This window comes from Podarcis vaucheri, assembly GCF_965113315.1.
Source record: "Podarcis vaucheri genome assembly, chromosome: 7".
NCBI classification, from domain to species: domain Eukaryota; kingdom Metazoa; phylum Chordata; class Lepidosauria; order Squamata; family Lacertidae; genus Podarcis; species Podarcis vaucheri.
The window spans coordinates 80,108,655-80,128,333 of NC_138765.1; positions in this window are offsets into that span (position 1 = coordinate 80,108,655).

Here is a 19,679-nt window from a genome sequence, read left to right on the forward strand (position 1 = left end):
CCATCGCCAAAGCTTTCAGACGATCATTTGCAAGCTTCTGGCACCATTTTTGAGTGAATTGCCAAATGTCAGATTTTTGCTGAAATTGTGATCCCGGGGCTTAGGGATTTTTTCAAAATTCTTTTCCGCTGCTTAAGTTGTTTAGGGCTGATTTCTTGTCCTGTGATAAAAAAAGAGTTCTGTTTCCATTGCCAAAGCTTTCAGGGGAGCATTTGCAAACGGTTGGCAAAATTTTTGAGTGAATTGCCAAAAGTCAGATTTTTGCTGAAATTGTGACCCCGGGACTTAGAGATTTTTTTTTAAAAAAATATTTTCTGCCGGTTAAATTGTCGAGGGCTGATTTCTTGTTCTGTGATAAAAAGCCTTCTGCTTCGACTGCCAAACCTTTCAGGAGTGCATTTTCAAGCTTTTGGCGCCATTTTTAGTGAATTGCCAAAAGTCAGATTTTTGCTGTAATTGTGACCCCGGGGGCTTAGGGATTTTTTCAAAAAATATATTTTCCGCCGGTTAAGTTGTCGAGGGCTGACTTCTTGTCCTGTAATAAAAAGCCTTCTGTTTCGACTGCCAAACCTTTGCGGTGAGCATTTGCAAACGGTTGGCACCATTTTTGAGTGAATTGCCAAAAGTCAGATTTTTGCTGTAATTGTGACCCCGGGGGCTTAGGGATTTTTTCAAAAAAGTCTTTTCCGCTGGTTAAGTTGTTGAGGGCTGATTTCTTGTCCTGTGATAAAAGGCCTTCTGTTTCCATCGCCAAAGTTTTCAGGGGATCATTTGCAAGCTTCTGGCACCATTTTTGAGTGAATTGCCAAAAGTCAGATTTTGGCTGAAATTGTGACACCGGGCCTTAGTGATTTTTTCAAAAAAGTCTTTCCCACCTGTTAAGTTGTCGAGGGCTGACTTCTTTTCCTGTGATAAAAATGCTTCTGTTTCCATCGCCAAAGCTTTCAGGGGAGCACTTGCAAGCGGTTGGCACCATTTTTGAGTGAATTGTCAAAAGTCAGATTTTTGCTGAAATTGTGATCCCGGGCTGAGGGATTTTTTCAAAAAAATATTTTGCGCCGCTTAAGTTGTCGAGGGCTGATTTCATGTCCTGTGATAAAAAAAACGTTCTGTTTCAAATGCCAAACCTTTCAGGAGAGCATTTTCAAGCTTTTGGCACCATTTTTGAGTGAATTGTCAAAAGCCAAATTTGTGCCGAAATTGTGACCCCGGGGCGTAGAGTTTTTTTTCAAAAAAATATTTTCTGCCGGTTAAATTGTCGAGGGCTGATTTCTTGTTCTGTGATAAAAAGCCTTCTGTTTTGACTGCCAAACCTTTCAGGAGAGCATTTTCAAGCTTTTGGCACCATTTTTGAGTGAATTGCCAAAAGTCAGATTTTTGCTGTAATTGTGACCCCGGGGGCTTAGGGATTTTTTCAAAAAATATATTTTCCGCCGGTTAAGTTGTCGAGGGCTGACTTCTTGTCCTGTAATAAAAAGCCTTCTGTTTCGACTGCCAAACCTTTGAGGTGAGCATTTGCAAACGGTTGGCACCATTTTTGAGTGAATTGCCAAAAGTCAGATTTTTGCTGTAATTGTGACCCCGGGGGCTTAGGGATTTTTTCAAAAAAGTCTTTTCCGCTGGTTAAGTTGTTGAGGGCTGACTTCTTGTTCTGTGATAAAAGGCCTTCTGTTTCCATCGCCAAAGTTTTCAGGGGATCATTTGCAAGCTTCTGGCACCATTTTTGAGTGAATTGCCAAAAGTCAGATTTTGGCTGAAATTGTGACACCGGGCCTTAGTGATTTTTTCAAAAAAGTCTTTCCCACCTGTTAAGTTGTCGAGGGCTGACTTCTTTTCCTGTGATAAAAATGCTTCTGTTTCCATCGCCAAAGCTTTCAGGGGAGCACTTGCAAGCGGTTGGCACCATTTTTGAGTGAATTGTCAAAAGTCAGATTTTTGCTGAAATTGTGATCCCGGGCTGAGGGATTTTTTCAAAAAAATATTTTGCGCCGCTTAAGTTGTCGAGGGCTGATTTCATGTCCTGTGATTAAAAAACGCTCTGTTTCAAATGCCAAACCTTTCAGGAGAGCATTTTCAAGCTTTTGGCACCATTTTTGAGTGAATTGCCAAAAGTCAGATTTTGGCTGAAATTGTGACCCCGGGCCTTAGGGATTTTTTCAAAAAAGTCTTCTCCGCTGGTTAAGTTGTTGAGAGCTGATTTCTTGTCCTGTGATAAAAAGACTTCTGTTTCCAACACCAAAGCTTTCAGGGGAGCATTTGCAAACGGGTGGCACCATTTTTGGGTGAATTGCCAAATGTCAGATTTTTGCTGAAATTGTGACTCCGGGGCTTAGGGATTTTTTCAAAAAAGTCTTTTCCACCTGTTAAGTTGTTGAGGGCTGACTTCTTGTTCTGTGATAAAAAGCCTTCTGTTTCGGCTGCCAAACCTTTCAGGAGAGCATCTGCAAGCTTCTGGCACCTTTTTTGAGTGAATTGCCAAATTTCAGATTTTTGCTGAAATTGTGACCCCGGGGCTTAGGGATTTTTTCAAAAAAATATTTTCTGCCGGTTAAATTGTCGAGGGCTGATTTCTTGTCTGTGATAAAAAGCCTTCTGTTTTGACTGCCAAACCTTTCAGGAGAGCATTTTCAAGCTTTTGGCACCATTTTTGAGTGAATTGCCAAAAGTCAGATTTTGGCTGAAATTGTGACCCCAGGGTTTAGGGATTTTTTCAAAAAAGTCTTTTCCGCCGGTTAAGTTGTCGAGGGCTGATTTCTTGTCCTGTAATAAAAAGCCTTCTGTTTCGACTGCCAAACCTTTGAGGTGAGCATTTGCAAACGGGTGGCACCATTTTTGGGTGAATTGCCAAATGTCAGATTTTTGCTGAAATTGTGACTCCGGGGCTTAGGGATTTTTTCAAAAAAGTCTTTTCCACCTGTTAAGTTGTTGAGGGCTGACTTCTTGTTCTGTGATAAAAAGCCTTCTGTTTCGGCTGCCAAACCTTTCAGGAGAGCATCTGCAAGCTTCTGGCACCTTTTTTGAGTGAATTGCCAATTTTCAGATTTTTGCTGAAATTGTGACCCCGGGGCTTAGGGATTTTTTCAAAAAAATATTTTCTGCCGGTTAAATTGTCGAGGGCTGATTTCTTGTTCTGTGATAAAAAGCCTTCTGTTTTGACTGCCAAACCTTTCAGGAGAGCATTTTCAAGCTTTTGGCGCCATTTTTGAGTGAATTGCCAAAAGTCAGATTTTGACTGAAATTTTGACCCCAGGGTTTAGGGATTTTTTCAAAAAAGTCTTTTCCGACGGTTATGTTTTTGAGGGCTGATTTCTTGTCCTGTGATAAAAAGCCTTCTGTTTCCATCGCCAAAGTTTTCAGGGGAGCATTTGCAACCGATTGGAACCATTTTTGAGTTAATTGCCAAAAGTCAGATTTTTGCTGTAATTGTGACCCCAGGACTTAGGGATTCTTTCAAAAAATATATTTTCCGCCGTTTAAGTTGTCCAGGGCTGATTTCTTGTCCTGTAATAAAAAGCCTTCTGTTTCGACTGCCAAACCTTTGAGGTGAGCATTTGCAAACAGTTGGCACCATTTTTGAGTGAATTGCCAAAAGTCAGATTTTTGTTGTAATTGTGACCCCGGGGCTTAGGGTTTTTTTCAAAAAATATTTTCCGCCGGTTAAGTTGTTGAGGCCTGATTCATTGTCCTGTGATAAAAGGTCTTCTGTTTCCATCGCGAAAGCTTCAGGGGATCATTTGCAAGCTTCTGACACCATTTTTGAGTGAATTGCCAAAAGTCAGATTTTTGCTGAAATTGTGACCCCGGGCCTTAGGGATTTTTTCAAAAAAGTCTTTTCCGCTGGTTAAGTTGTTGAGGGCTGATTTCTTGCCCTGTGATAGAAAGCCTTCTGTTTCCATCGCCAAAGCTTTCAGGGGAGCATTTGCAACTGGTTGGCACCATTTTTGAGTGAATTGCCAAAAGTTAGATTTTTGCTGAAATTGTGACCCCGGGGCTTAGGGATTTTTTCAAAAAAGTCTTTTCCGCTGGTTAAGTTGTTGAGGGCTGATTTCTTGTCCTGTGATAAAAAGACTTCTGTTTCCAACACCAAAGCTTTCAGGGGAGCATTTGCAAGCTTTTGGCACCATTTTTGAGTGAATTGCCAAAAGTCAGATTTTTGCTGCAATTGTGACCCCAGGGCTTAGGGATTTTTTCAAAAAATATATTTTCCGCCGGTTAAGTTGTCGAGGGCTGATTTCTTGTCCTGTAATAAAAAGCCTTCTGTTTCGACTGCCAAACCTTTGAGGTGAGCATTTGCAAACGGTTGGCACCATTTTTGAGTGAATTGCCAAAAGTCAGATTTTTGTTGTAATTGTGACCCCAGGGCTTAGGGATTTTTTCAAAAAATATTTTCCGCCGATTAAGTTGTTGAGGCCTGATTTCTTGTCCTGTGATAAAAGGCCTTCAGTTTCCATCGCCAAAGCTTCAGGGGATCATTTGCAAGCTTCTGACACCATTTTTGAGTGAATTGCCAAATGTCAGATTTTTGCTGAAATTGTGACCCCGGGCCTTAGGGATTTTTTCAAAAAAGTCTTTTCCGCTGGTTAAGTTGTTGAGGGCTGATTTCTTGTCCTGTGATAAAAGGCCTTCTGTTTCCATCGCCAAAGCTTTCAGGGGAGCATTTGCAACTTTTGGCACCATTTTTGAGTGAATTGCCAAAAGTCAGATTTTTGCTGAAATTGTGACCCCAGGGCTTAGGGATTTTTTCAAAAAATATTTTCCGCCGGTTAAGTTGTTGAGGCCTGATTTCTTGTCCTGTGATAAAAGGCCTTCTGTTTCCATCGCCAAAGCTTCAGGGGATCATTTGCAAGCTTCTGACACCATTTTTGAGTGAATTGCCAAATGTCAGATTTTTGCTGAAATTGTGACCCCAGGGCTTAGGGATTTTTTCAAAAAATATATTTTCCGCCGGTTAAGTTGTCGAGGGCTGATTTCTTGTTCTGTGATAAAAAGCCTTCTGTTTTGACTGCCAAACCTTTCAGGAGAGCATTTTCAAGCTTTTGGCACCATTTTTGAGTGAATTGTCAAAAGTCAGATTTTTGCTGTAATTGTGACCCCGGGGGCTTAGGGATTTTTTCAAAAAATATATTTTCCGCCGGTTAAGTTGTCGAGGGCTGACTTCTTGTCCTGTAATAAAAAGCCTTCTGTTTCGACTGCCAAACCTTTGAGGTGAGCATTTGCAAACGGTTGGCACCATTTTTGAGTGAATTGCCAAAAGTCAGATTTTTGCTGTAATTGTGACCCCGGGGCTTAGGGATTTTTTCAAAAAAGTCTTTTCCGGTGGTTAAGTTGTTGAGGGCTGACTTCTTGTTCTGTGATAAAAGGCCTTCTGTTTCCATCGCCAAAGTTTTCAGGGGATCATTTGCAAGCTTCTGGCACCATTTTTGAGTGAATTGCCAAAAGTCAGATTTTGGCTGAAATTGTGACACCGGGCCTTAGTGATTTTTTCAAAAAAGTCTTTCCCACCTGTTAAGTTGTCGAGGGCTGACTTCTTTTCCTGTGATAAAAATGCTTCTGTTTCCATCGCCAAAGCTTTCAGGGGAGCACTTGCAAGCGGTTGGCACCATTTTTGAGTGAATTGTCAAAAGTCAGATTTTTGCTGAAATTGTGATCCCGGGCTGAGGGATTTTTTCAAAAAAATATTTTGCGCCGCTTAAGTTGTCGAGGGCTGATTTCATGTCCTGTGATAAAAAAGCGTTCTGTTTCAAATGCCAAACCTTTCAGGAGAGCATTTTCAAGCTTTTGGCACCATTTTTGAGTGAATTGCCAAAAGCCAGATTTGTGCCGAAATTGTGACCCCAGGGCGTAGAGTTTTTTTTCAAAAAAATATTTTCTGCCGGTTAAATTGTCGAGGGCTGATTTCTTGTTCTGTGATAAAAAGCCTTCTGTTTTGACTGCCAAACCTTTCAGGAGAGCATTTTCAAGCTTTTGGCACCATTTTTGAGTGAATTGCCAAAAGTCAGATTTTGGCTGAAATTGTGACCCCAGGGTTTAGGGATTTTTTCAAAAAAGTCTTTTCCGCCGGTTAAGTTGTCGAGGGCTGATTTCTTGTCCTGTAATAAAAAGCCTTCTGTTTCGACTGCCAAACCTTTGAGGTGAGCATTTGCAAACGGGTGGCACCATTTTTGGGTGAATTGTCAAATGTCAGATTTTTGCTGAAATTGTGACTCCGGGGCTTAGGGATTTTTTCAAAAAAGTCTTTTCCACCTGTTAAGTTGTTGAGGGCTGACTTCTTGTTCTGTGATAAAAAGCCTTCTGTTTCGGCTGCCAAACCTTTCAGGAGAGCATCTGCAAGCTTCTGGCACCTTTTTTGAGTGAATTGCCAATTTTCAGATTTTTGCTGAAATTGTGACCCCGGGCCTTAGGGATTTTTTCAAAAAAGTCTTTTCCGCTGGTTAAGTTGTTAAGGGCTGATTTCTTGTCCTGTGATAGAAAGCCTTCTGTTTCCATCGCCAAAGCTTTCAGGGGAGCATTTGCAACTGGTTGGCACCATTTTTGAGTGAATTGCCAAAAGTTAGATTTTTGCTGAAATTGTGACCCCGGGGCTTAGGGATTTTTTCAAAAAAGTCTTTTCCGCTGGTTAAGTTGTTGAGGGCTGATTTCTTGTCCTGTGATAAAAAGACTTCTGTTTCCAACACCAAAGCTTTCAGGGGAGCATTTGCAAGCTTTTGGCACCATTTTTGAGTGAATTGCCAAAAGTCAGATTTTTGCTGCAATTGTGACCCCAGGGCTTAGGGATTTTTTCAAAAAATATATTTTCCGCCGGTTAAGTTGTCGAGGGCTGATTTCTTGTCCTGTAATAAAAAGCCTTCTGTTTCGACTGCCAAACCTTTGAGGTGAGCATTTGCAAACGGTTGGCACCAATTTTGAGTGAATTGCCAAAAGTCAGATTTTTGTTGTAATTGTGACCCTGGGGCTTAGGGATTTTTTCAAAAAATATTTTCCGCCGGTTAAGTTGTTGAGGGCTGATTTCTTGTCCTGTGATAAAAGGCCTTCTGTTTCCATCGCCAAAGCTTTCAGGGGAGCATTTGCAACTTTTGGCACCATTTTTGAGTGAATTGCCAAAAGTCAGATTTTTGCTGAAATTGTGACCCCGAGCCTTAGGGATTTTTTCAAAAATGTCTTCTCCGCTGGTTAAGTTGTTGAGGGCTGATTTCTTGTCCTGTGATAAAAAGACTTCTGTTTCCAACACCAAAGCTTTCAGGGGAGCATTTGCAAGCTTCTGGCACCATTTTTGAGTGAATTGCCAAAAGTCAGATTTTTGCTGCAATTGTGACCCCAGGGCTTAGGGATTTTTTCAAAAAATATTTTCCGCCGGTTAAGTTGTTGAGGTCTGATTTCTTGTCCTGTGATAAAAGGCCTTCTGTTTCCATCGCCAAAGCTTCAGGGGATCATTTGCAAGCTTCTGACACCATTTTTGAGTGAATTGCCAAATGTCAGATTTTTGCTGAAATTGTGACCCCAGGGCTTAGGGATTTTTTCAAAAAATATATTTTCCGCCGGTTAAGTTGTCGAGGGCTGATTTCTTGTTCTGTGATAAAAAGCCTTCTGTTTCGGCTGCCAAATCTTTCAGGAGAGCATTTTCAAGCTTTTGGCACCATTTTTGAGTGAATTGCCAAAAGTCAGATGTTGGCTGAAATTGTGACCGCAGGGTTTAGGGATTTTTTCAAAAAAGTCTTTTCCGCTGGTTAAGTTGTTGAGGGCTGATTTCTTGTCCTGTGATAAAAGGCCTTCTGTTTCCATCGCCAAAGCTTTCAGGGGAGCATTTGCAACTTTTGGCACCATTTTTGAGTGAATTGCCAAAAGTCAGATTTTTGCTGAAATTGTGACCCCAGGGCTTAGGGATTTTTTCAAAAAATATTTTCCGCCGGTTAAGTTGTTGAGGCCTGATTTCTTGTCCTGTGATAAAAGGCCTTCTGTTTCCATCGCCAAAGCTTCAGGGGATCATTTGCAAGCTTCTGACACCATTTTTGAGTGAATTGCCAAATGTCAGATTTTTGCTGAAATTGTGACCCCAGGGCTTAGGGATTTTTTCAAAAAATATATTTTCCGCCGGTTAAGTTGTCGAGGGCTGATTTCTTGTTCTGTGATAAAAAGCCTTCTGTTTTGACTGCCAAACCTTTCAGGAGAGCATTTTCAAGCTTTTGGCACCATTTTTGAGTGAATTGTCAAAAGTCAGATTTTTGCTGTAATTGTGACCCCGGGGGCTTAGGGATTTTTTCAAAAAATATATTTTCCGCCGGTTAAGTTGTCGAGGGCTGACTTCTTGTCCTGTAATAAAAAGCCTTCTGTTTCGACTGCCAAACCTTTGAGGTGAGCATTTGCAAACGGTTGGCACCATTTTTGAGTGAATTGCCAAAAGTCAGATTTTTGCTGTAATTGTGACCCCGGGGCTTAGGGATTTTTTCAAAAAAGTCTTTTCCGGTGGTTAAGTTGTTGAGGGCTGACTTCTTGTTCTGTGATAAAAGGCCTTCTGTTTCCATCGCCAAAGTTTTCAGGGGATCATTTGCAAGCTTCTGGCACCATTTTTGAGTGAATTGCCAAAAGTCAGATTTTGGCTGAAATTGTGACACCGGGCCTTAGTGATTTTTTCAAAAAAGTCTTTCCCACCTGTTAAGTTGTCGAGGGCTGACTTCTTTTCCTGTGATAAAAATGCTTCTGTTTCCATCGCCAAAGCTTTCAGGGGAGCACTTGCAAGCGGTTGGCACCATTTTTGAGTGAATTGTCAAAAGTCAGATTTTTGCTGAAATTGTGATCCCGGGCTGAGGGATTTTTTCAAAAAAATATTTTGCGCCGCTTAAGTTGTCGAGGGCTGATTTCATGTCCTGTGATAAAAAAGCGTTCTGTTTCAAATGCCAAACCTTTCAGGAGAGCATTTTCAAGCTTTTGGCACCATTTTTGAGTGAATTGCCAAAAGCCAGATTTGTGCCGAAATTGTGACCCCAGGGCGTAGAGTTTTTTTTCAAAAAAATATTTTCTGCCGGTTAAATTGTCGAGGGCTGATTTCTTGTTCTGTGATAAAAAGCCTTCTGTTTTGACTGCCAAACCTTTCAGGAGAGCATTTTCAAGCTTTTGGCACCATTTTTGAGTGAATTGCCAAAAGTCAGATTTTGGCTGAAATTGTGACCCCAGGGTTTAGGGATTTTTTCAAAAAAGTCTTTTCCGCCGGTTAAGTTGTCGAGGGCTGATTTCTTGTCCTGTAATAAAAAGCCTTCTGTTTCGACTGCCAAACCTTTGAGGTGAGCATTTGCAAACGGGTGGCACCATTTTTGGGTGAATTGTCAAATGTCAGATTTTTGCTGAAATTGTGACTCCGGGGCTTAGGGATTTTTTCAAAAAAGTCTTTTCCACCTGTTAAGTTGTTGAGGGCTGACTTCTTGTTCTGTGATAAAAAGCCTTCTGTTTCGGCTGCCAAACCTTTCAGGAGAGCATCTGCAAGCTTCTGGCACCTTTTTTGAGTGAATTGCCAATTTTCAGATTTTTGCTGAAATTGTGACCCCGGGCCTTAGGGATTTTTTCAAAAAAGTCTTTTCCGCTGGTTAAGTTGTTAAGGGCTGATTTCTTGTCCTGTGATAGAAAGCCTTCTGTTTCCATCGCCAAAGCTTTCAGGGGAGCATTTGCAACTGGTTGGCACCATTTTTGAGTGAATTGCCAAAAGTTAGATTTTTGCTGAAATTGTGACCCCGGGGCTTAGGGATTTTTTCAAAAAAGTCTTTTCCGCTGGTTAAGTTGTTGAGGGCTGATTTCTTGTCCTGTGATAAAAAGACTTCTGTTTCCAACACCAAAGCTTTCAGGGGAGCATTTGCAAGCTTTTGGCACCATTTTTGAGTGAATTGCCAAAAGTCAGATTTTTGCTGCAATTGTGACCCCAGGGCTTAGGGATTTTTTCAAAAAATATATTTTCCGCCGGTTAAGTTGTCGAGGGCTGATTTCTTGTCCTGTAATAAAAAGCCTTCTGTTTCGACTGCCAAACCTTTGAGGTGAGCATTTGCAAACGGTTGGCACCAATTTTGAGTGAATTGCCAAAAGTCAGATTTTTGTTGTAATTGTGACCCTGGGGCTTAGGGATTTTTTCAAAAAATATTTTCCGCCGGTTAAGTTGTTGAGGGCTGATTTCTTGTCCTGTGATAAAAGGCCTTCTGTTTCCATCGCCAAAGCTTTCAGGGGAGCATTTGCAACTTTTGGCACCATTTTTGAGTGAATTGCCAAAAGTCAGATTTTTGCTGAAATTGTGACCCCGAGCCTTAGGGATTTTTTCAAAAATGTCTTCTCCGCTGGTTAAGTTGTTGAGGGCTGATTTCTTGTCCTGTGATAAAAAGACTTCTGTTTCCAACACCAAAGCTTTCAGGGGAGCATTTGCAAGCTTCTGGCACCATTTTTGAGTGAATTGCCAAAAGTCAGATTTTTGCTGCAATTGTGACCCCAGGGCTTAGGGATTTTTTCAAAAAATATTTTCCGCCGGTTAAGTTGTTGAGGTCTGATTTCTTGTCCTGTGATAAAAGGCCTTCTGTTTCCATCGCCAAAGCTTCAGGGGATCATTTGCAAGCTTCTGACACCATTTTTGAGTGAATTGCCAAATGTCAGATTTTTGCTGAAATTGTGACCCCAGGGCTTAGGGATTTTTTCAAAAAATATATTTTCCGCCGGTTAAGTTGTCGAGGGCTGATTTCTTGTTCTGTGATAAAAAGCCTTCTGTTTCGGCTGCCAAATCTTTCAGGAGAGCATTTTCAAGCTTTTGGCACCATTTTTGAGTGAATTGCCAAAAGTCAGATGTTGGCTGAAATTGTGACCGCAGGGTTTAGGGATTTTTTCAAAAAAGTCTTTTAGTTGAGTTGCTGAGGGCTGATTTCTTGTCCTGTGATAAAAGGCCTTCTGTTTCCATCGCCAAAGCTTTCAGGGGATCATTTGCAAGCTTCTGGCACCTTTTTTGAGTGAATTGCCAAATTTCAGATTTTTGCTGAAATTGTGACCTTAGGGATCTTTTCAAAAAAATATTTTCTGCCGGTTAAGTTTTTGAAGGCTGATTTATTTTCCTGTGATAATAAGACTTATGTTTCCATCGCCAAAGCTTTCAGGTGAGCATTTGCAAACGGTTGGCACCATTTTTGAGTGAATTGCCAAAAGTCAGATTTTTGCTGAAATTGTGACCCCCGGGGCTTAGGGATTTTTTCAAAATTCTTTTCCGTTGCTTAAGTTGTTGAGGGCTGATTTCTTGTCCTGTGATAAAAAGACTTCTGTTTCCAACACCAAAGCTTTCAGGGGAGCATTTGCAAGCTTCTGGCACCATTTTTGAGTGAATTGCCAAAAGTCAGATTTTTGCTGCAATTGTGACCCCAGGGCTTAGGGATTTTTTCAAAAAATATTTTCCGCCGGTTAAGTTGTTGAGGCCTGATTTCTTGTCCTGTGATAAAAGGCCTTCTGTTTCCATCGCCAAAGCTTCAGGGGATCATTTGCAAGCTTCTGACACCATTTTTGAGTGAATTGCCAAATGTCAGATTTTTGCTGAAATTGTGACCCCAGGGCTTAGGGATTTTTTTCAAAAAATATATTTTCCGCCGGTTAAGTTGTCGAGGGCTGATTTCTTGTTCTGTGATAAAAAGCCTTCTGTTTTGACTGCCAAACCTTTCAGGAGAGCATTTTCAAGCTTTTGGCACCATTTTTGAGTGAATTGCCAAAAATCAGATTTTGGCTGAAATTGTGACCCCAGGGTTTAGGGATTTTTTCAAAAAAGTCTTTTCCGCCGGTTAAGTTGTCGAGGGCTGATTTCTTGTCCTGTAATAAAAAGCCTTCTGTTTCGACTGCCAAACCTTTGAGGTGAGCATTTGCAAACGGGTGGCACCATTTTTGGGTGAATTGTCAAATGTCAGATTTTTGCTGAAATTGTGACTCCGGGGCTTTAGGGATTTTTTCAAAAAAGTCTTTTCCACCTGTTAAGTTGTTGAGGGCTGACTTCTTGTTCTGTGATAAAAAGCCTTCTGTTTCGGCTGCCAAACCTTTCAGGAGAGCATCTGCAAGCTTCTGGCACCTTTTTTGAGTGAATTGCCAATTTTCAGATTTTTGCTGAAATTGTGACCCCGGGGCTTAGGGATTTTTTCAAAAAAATATTTTCTGCCGGTTAAATTGTCGAGGGCTGATTTCTTGTTCTGTGATAAAAAGCCTTCTGTTTTGACTGCCAAACCTTTCAGGAGAGCATTTTCAAGCTTTTGGCGCCATTTTTGAGTGAATTGCCAAAAGTCAGATTTTGACTGAAATTTTGACCCCAGGGTTTAGGGATTTTTTCAAAAAAGTCTTTTCCGACGGTTAAGTTGTTGAGGGCTGATTTCTTGTCCTGTGATAAAAAGCCTTCTGTTTCCATCGCCAAAGTTTTCAGGGGAGCATTTGCAACCGATTGGAACCATTTTTGAGTTAATTGCCAAAAGTCAGATTTTTGCTGTAATTGTGACCCCAGGACTTAGGGATTCTTTCAAAAAATATATTTTCCGCCGTTTAAGTTGTCCAGGGCTGATTTCTTGTCCTGTAATAAAAAGCCTTCTGTTTCGACTGCCAAACCTTTGAGGTGAGCATTTGCAAACGGTTGGCACCATTTTTGAGTGAATTGCCAAAAGTCAGATTTTTGTTGTAATTGTGACCCCGGGGCTTAGGGATTTTTTCAAAAAATATTTTCCGCCGGTTAAGTTGTTGAGGCCTGATTCATTGTCCTGTGATAAAAGGTCTTCTGTTTCCATCGCGAAAGCTTCAGGGGATCATTTGCAAGCTTCTGACACCATTTTTGAGTGAATTGCCAAAAGTCAGATTTTTGCTGAAATTGTGACCCCGAGCCTTAGGGATTTTTTCAAAAATGTCTTCTCCGCTGGTTAAGTTGTTGAGGGCTGATTTCTTGTCCTGTGATAAAAAGACTTCTGTTTCCAACACCAAAGCTTTCAGGGGAGCATTTGCAAGCTTCTGGCACCATTTTTGAGTGAATTGCCAAAAGTCAGATTTTTGCTGCAATTGTGACCCCAGGGCTTAGGGATTTTTTCAAAAAATATTTTCCGCCGGTTAAGTTGTTGAGGCCTGATTTCTTGTCCTGTGATAAAAGGCCTTCTGTTTCCATCGCCAAAGCTTCAGGGGATCATTTGCAAGCTTCTGACACCATTTTTGAGTGAATTGCCAAATGTCAGATTTTTGCTGAAATTGTGACCCCAGGGCTTAGGGATTTTTTCAAAAAATATATTTTCCGCCGGTTAAGTTGTCGAGGGCTGATTTCTTGTTCTGTGATAAAAAGCCTTCTGTTTCGGCTGCCAAATCTTTCAGGAGAGCATTTTCAAGCTTTTGGCACCATTTTTGAGTGAATTGCCAAAAGTCAGATGTTGGCTGAAATTGTGACCGCAGGGTTTAGGGATTTTTTCAAAAAAGTCTTTTAGTTGAGTTGCTGAGGGCTGATTTCTTGTCCTGTGATAAAAGGCCTTCTGTTTCCATCGCCAAAGCTTTCAGGGGATCATTTGCAAGCTTCTGGCACCTTTTTTGAGTGAATTGCCAAATTTCAGATTTTTGCTGAAATTGTGACCTTAGGGATCTTTTCAAAAAAATATTTTCTGCCGGTTAAGTTTTTGAAGGCTGATTTATTTTCCTGTGATAATAAGACTTATGTTTCCATCGCCAAAGCTTTCAGGTGAGCATTTGCAAACGGTTGGCACCATTTTTGAGTGAATTGCCAAAAGTCAGATTTTTGCTGAAATTGTGATCCCGGGGCTGAGGGATTTTTTCAAAATTCTTTTCCGTTGCTTAAGTTGTTGAGGGCTGATTTCTTGTCCTGTGATAAAAAACGTTCTGTTTCCATCGCCAAAGCTTTCAGGGGAGCATTTGCAACCGGTTGGCAACATTTTTGAGTGAATTGCCAAAAGTCAGATTTTTGCTGAAATTGTGACCCCGGGGACTTACAGATTTTTTTTAAAAAAATATTTTCTTCCGGTTAAATTGTCGAGGGCTGATTTCTTGTCCTGTGATAAAAAGCCTTCTGTTTCAAGTGCCAAACCTTTCAGGAGCGCATTTTCAAGCTTTTGGCACCATTTTTGAGTGAATTGCCAAAAGTCAGATTTCTGCTGTAATTGTGACCCCAGATCTTAGGGATTTTTTCAAAAAATATATTTTCCGCCGGTTAAGTTGTCGAGGGCTGATTTCTTGTCCTGCTATAAAAAGCCTTCTGTTTCGACTGCCAAACCTTTGAGGTGAGCATTTGCAAACGGTTCGCACCATTTTTGAGTGAATTGCCAAAAGTCAGATTTCTGCTGTAATTGTGACCCCAGATCTTAGGGATTTTTTCAAAAAAGTATTTTCTGCCGGTTAAGTTTTTGAAGGCTGATTTATTTTCCTGTGATAAAAAGATTTATGTTTCCATCGCCAAGGTTTTCAGGTGAGCATTTGCAAACGGTTGGCACCATTATTGAGTGAATTGCCAAAAGTCAGATTTCTGCTGAAATTGTGATCCCGGGGCTTAGGGATTCTTTCAAAATTCTTTTCCGCTTCTTAAGTTGTTGAGGGCTGATTTCTTGTCCTGTGATAAAAAACGTTCTGTTTCCATCGCCATAGCTTTCAGGTTACCATTTTCAACCAGTTGGCACCATTTTTGAGTGAATTGCCAAAAGTCAGATATTTGCTGAAATTGTGACCCCGGGACTTGGAGATTTTTTTCAAAAAAATATTTTCTGCCGGTTTAATTGTTGAGGGCTGATTTCTTGTCCTGTGATAAAAGGCCTTCTGTTTCCATCGCCAAAGCTTCAGGGGATCATTTGCAAGCTTCTGACACCATTTTTGAGTGAATTGCCAAATGTCAGATTTTTGCTGAAATTGTGACCCCAGGGCTTAGGGATTTTTTTCAAAAAATATATTTTCCGCCGGTTAAGTTGTCGAGGGCTGATTTCTTGTTCTGTGATAAAAAGCCTTCTGTTTTGACTGCCAAACCTTTCAGGAGAGCATTTTCAAGCTTTTGGCACCATTTTTGAGTGAATTGCCAAAAGTCAGATTTTGGCTGAAATTGTGACCCCGGGGCTTAGGGATTTTTTCAAAAAAGTATGTTCCGCCGGTTAAGTTGTCGAGGGCTGATTTCTTGTCCTGTAATAAAAAGCCTTCTGTTTCGACTGCCAAACCTTTGAGGTGAGCATTTGCAAACGGGTGGCACCATTTTTGGGTGAATTGTCAAATGTCAGATTTTTGCTGAAATTGTGACTCCGGGGCTTTAGGGATTTTTTCAAAAAAGTCTTTTCCACCTGTTAAGTTGTTGAGGGCTGACTTCTTGTTCTGTGATAAAAAGCCTTCTGTTTCGGCTGCCAAACCTTTCAGGAGAGCATCTGCAAGCTTCTGGCACCTTTTTTGAGTGAATTGCCAATTTTCAGATTTTTGCTGAAATTGTGACCCCGGGGCTTAGGGATTTTTTCAAAAAAATATTTTCTGCCGGTTAAATTGTCGAGGGCTGATTTCTTGTTCTGTGATAAAAAGCCTTCTGTTTTGACTGCCAAACCTTTCAGGAGAGCATTTTCAAGCTTTTGGCGCCATTTTTGAGTGAATTGCCAAAAGTCAGATTTTGACTGAAATTTTGACCCCAGGGTTTAGGGATTTTTTCAAAAAAGTCTTTTCCGACGGTTAAGTTTTTGAGGGCTGATTTCTTGTCCTGTGATAAAAAGCCTTCTGTTTCCATCGCCAAAGTTTTCAGGGGAGCATTTGCAACCGATTGGAACCATTTTTGAGTTAATTGCCAAAAGTCAGATTTTTGCTGTAATTGTGACCCCAGGACTTAGGGATTCTTTCAAAAAATATATTTTCCGCCGTTTAAGTTGTCCAGGGCTGATTTCTTGTCCTGTAATAAAAAGCCTTCTGTTTCGACTGCCAAACCTTTGAGGTGAGCATTTGCAAACGGTTGGCACCATTTTTGAGTGAATTGCCAAAAGTCAGATTTTTGTTGTAATTGTGACCCCAGGGCTTAGGGATTTTTTCAAAAAATATTTTCCGCCGGTTAAGTTGTTGAGGCCTGATTCATTGTCCTGTGATAAAAGGTCTTCTGTTTCCATCGCGAAAGCTTCAGGGGATCATTTGCAAGCTTCTGACACCATTTTTGAGTGAATTGCCAAAAGTCAGATTTTTGCTGAAATTGTGACCCCGGGCCTTAGGGATTTTTTCAAAAAAGTCTTTTCCGCTGGTTAAGTTGTTAAGGGCTGATTTCTTGTCCTGTGATAGAAAGCCTTCTGTTTCCATCGCCAAAGCTTTCAGGGGAGCATTTGCAACTGGTTGGCACCATTTTTGAGTGAATTGCCAAAAGTTAGATTTTTGCTGAAATTGTGACCCCGGGGCTTAGGGATTTTTTCAAAAAAGTCTTTTCCGCTGGTTAAGTTGTTGAGGGCTGATTTCTTGTCCTGTGATAAAAAGACTTCTGTTTCCAACACCAAAGCTTTCAGGGGAGCATTTGCAAGCTTTTGGCACCATTTTTGAGTGAATTGCCAAAAGTCAGATTTTTGCTGCAATTGTGACCCCAGGGCTTAGGGATTTTTACAAAAAATATATTTTCCGCCGGTTAAGTTGTCGAGGGCTGATTTCTTGTCCTGTAATAAAAAGCCTTCTGTTTCGACTGCCAAACCTTTGAGGTGAGCATTTGCAAACGGTTGGCACCATTTTTGAGTGAATTGCCAAAAGTCAGATTTTTGTTGTAATTGTGACCCCGGGGCTTAGGGATTTTTTCAAAAAATATTTTCCGCCGGTTAAGTTGTTGAGGGCTGATTTCTTGTCCTGTGAAAAAAGGCCTTCTGTTTCCATCGCCAAAGCTTTCAGGGGAGCATTTGCAACTTTTGGCACCATTTTTGAGTGAATTGCCAAAAGTCAGATTTTTGCTGAAATTGTGACCCCGAGCCTTAGGGATTTTTTCGAAAATGTCTTCTCCGCTGGTTAAGTTGTTGAGGGCTGATTTCTTGTCCTGTGATAAAAAGACTTCTGTTTCCAACACCAAAGCTTTCAGGGGAGCATTTGCAAGCTTCTGGCACCATTTTTGAGTGAATTGCCAAAAGTCAGATTTTTGCTGCAATTGTGACCCCAGGGCTTAGGGATTTTTTCAAAAAATATTTTCCGCCGGTTAAGTTGTTGAGGCCTGATTTCTTGTCCTGTGATAAAAGGCCTTCTGTTTCCATCGCCAAAGCTTCAGGGGATCATTTGCAAGCTTCTGACACCATTTTTGAGTGAATTGCCAAATGTCAGATTTTTGCTGAAATTGTGACCCCAGGGCTTAGGGATTTTTTCAAAAAATATATTTTCCGCCGGTTAAGTTGTCGAGGGCTGATTTCTTGTTCTGTGATAAAAAGCCTTCTGTTTCGGCTGCCAAATCTTTCAGGAGAGCATTTTCAAGCTTTTGGCACCATTTTTGAGTGAATTGCCAAAAGTCAGATGTTGGCTGAAATTGTGACCGCAGGGTTTAGGGATTTTTTCAAAAAAGTCTTTTAGTTGAGTTGCTGAGGGCTGATTTCTTGTCCTGTGATAAAAGGCCTTCTGTTTCCATCGCCAAAGCTTTCAGGGGATCATTTGCAAGCTTCTGGCACCTTTTTTGAGTGAATTGCCAAATTTCAGATTTTTGCTGAAATTGTGACCTTAGGGATCTTTTCAAAAAAATATTTTCTGCCGGTTAAGTTTTTGAAGGCTGATTTATTTTCCTGTGATAATAAGACTTATGTTTCCATCGCCAAAGCTTTCAGGTGAGCATTTGCAAACGGTTGGCACCATTTTTGAGTGAATTGCCAAAAGTCAGATTTTTGCTGAAATTGTGATCCCGGGGCTGAGGGATTTTTTCAAAATTCTTTTCCGTTGCTTAAGTTGTTGAGGGCTGATTTCTTCTCCTGTGATAAAAAACGTTCTGTTTCCATCGCCAAAGCTTTCAGGGGAGCATTTGCAACCGGTTGGCAACATTTTTGAGTGAATTGCCAAAAGTCAGATTTTTGCTGAAATTGTGACCCCGGGGACTTAGAGATTTTTTTAAAAAAATATTTTCTTCCGGTTAAATTGTCGAGGGCTGATTTCTTGTCCTGTGATAAAAAGCCTTCTGTTTCAAGTGCCAAACCTTTCAGGAGCGCATTTTCAAGCTTTTGGCACCATTTTTGAGTGAATTGCAAAAGTCAGATTTCTGCTGTAATTGTGACCCCAGATCTTAGGGATTTTTTCAAAAAATATATTTTCCGCCGGTTAAGTTGTCGAGGGCTGATTTCTTGTCCTGCTATAAAAAGCCTTCTGTTTCGACTGCCAAACCTTTGAGGTGAGCATTTGCAAACGGTTCGCACCATTTTTGAGTGAATTGCCAAAAGTCAGATTTCTGCTGTAATTGTGACCCCAGATCTTAGGGATTTTTTCAAAAAAGTATTTTCTGCCGGTTAAGTTTTTGAAGGCTGATTTATTTTCCTGTGATAAAAAGATTTATGTTTCCATCGCCAAGGTTTTCAGGTGAGCATTTGCAAACGGTTGGCACCATTATTGAGTGAATTGCCAAAAGTCAGATTTCTGCTGAAATTGTGATCCCGGGGCTTAGGGATTCTTTCAAAATTCTTTTCCGCTTCTTAAGTTGTTGAGGGCTGATTTCTTGTCCTGTGATAAAAAACGTTCTGTTTCCATCGCCATAGCTTTCAGGTTACCATTTTCAACCAGTTGGCACCATTTTTGAGTGAATTGCCAAAAGTCAGATATTTGCTGAAATTGTGACCCCGGGACTTGGAGATTTTTTTCAAAAAAATATTTTCTGCCGGTTTAATTGTTGAGGGCTGATTTCTTGTCCTGTGGTAAAAAGCCTTCTGTTTCCATCACCAAAGGTTTCAGGGGAGAATTTGCAACTGGTTGGCACCATTTTTGAGTGAATTGCCCAAAGTCAGATTTTTGCTGTAATTGAGACCCCAGGGCTTAGGGATTTTTTTAAAAAAATATATTTTCCGCCGGTTTAGTTGTCGAGGGTTGATTTCTTGTCCTGTGATAAAAAGCCTTCTGTTTCCATCGCCAAAGGTTTCAGGGGAGCATTTGCAACTGGTTGTCACCATTTTTGAGTGAATTGCCAAAAGTCAGATTTTTGCTGAAATTGTGACCCCGGGGCTTAGGGATTTTTTCAAAAAAGTATGTTCCGCCGGTTAAGTTGTTGAGGGCTGATTTCTTGTCCTGTTATAAAAGGCCTTCTGTTTCCATCGCCAAAGCTTTCAGGGGATCGTTTGCAAGCTTCTGGCACCATTTTTGAGTGAATTGCCAAATGTCAGATTTTTGCTGTAATTGTGACCCCAGAGCTTAGGGATTTTTTCAAAAAATATATTTTCTGCCGGTTAAGTTGTCGAGGGCTGATTTCTTGTCCTGTAATAAAAAGCCTTCTGTTTCGAGTGCCAAACCTTTGAGGTGAGCATTTGCAAACGGTTGGCACTATTTTTGAGTGAGTTGCCAAAAGTCAGATTTTGGCTGAAATTGTGACCCCGGGACTTAGAGATTTTTTACAAAAAAATATTTTCTGCCGGTTAAATTGTCGAGGGCTGATTTCTTGTCCTGTAATAAAAAGTCTTTTGTTTCGACTGCCAAACCTTTCTGGAGTGAATTTTCAAGCTTTTGGCACCATGTTTGAGTGAATGGCCAAAAGTCAGATTTTTGCTGAAATTGTGATCCCGGGGCTT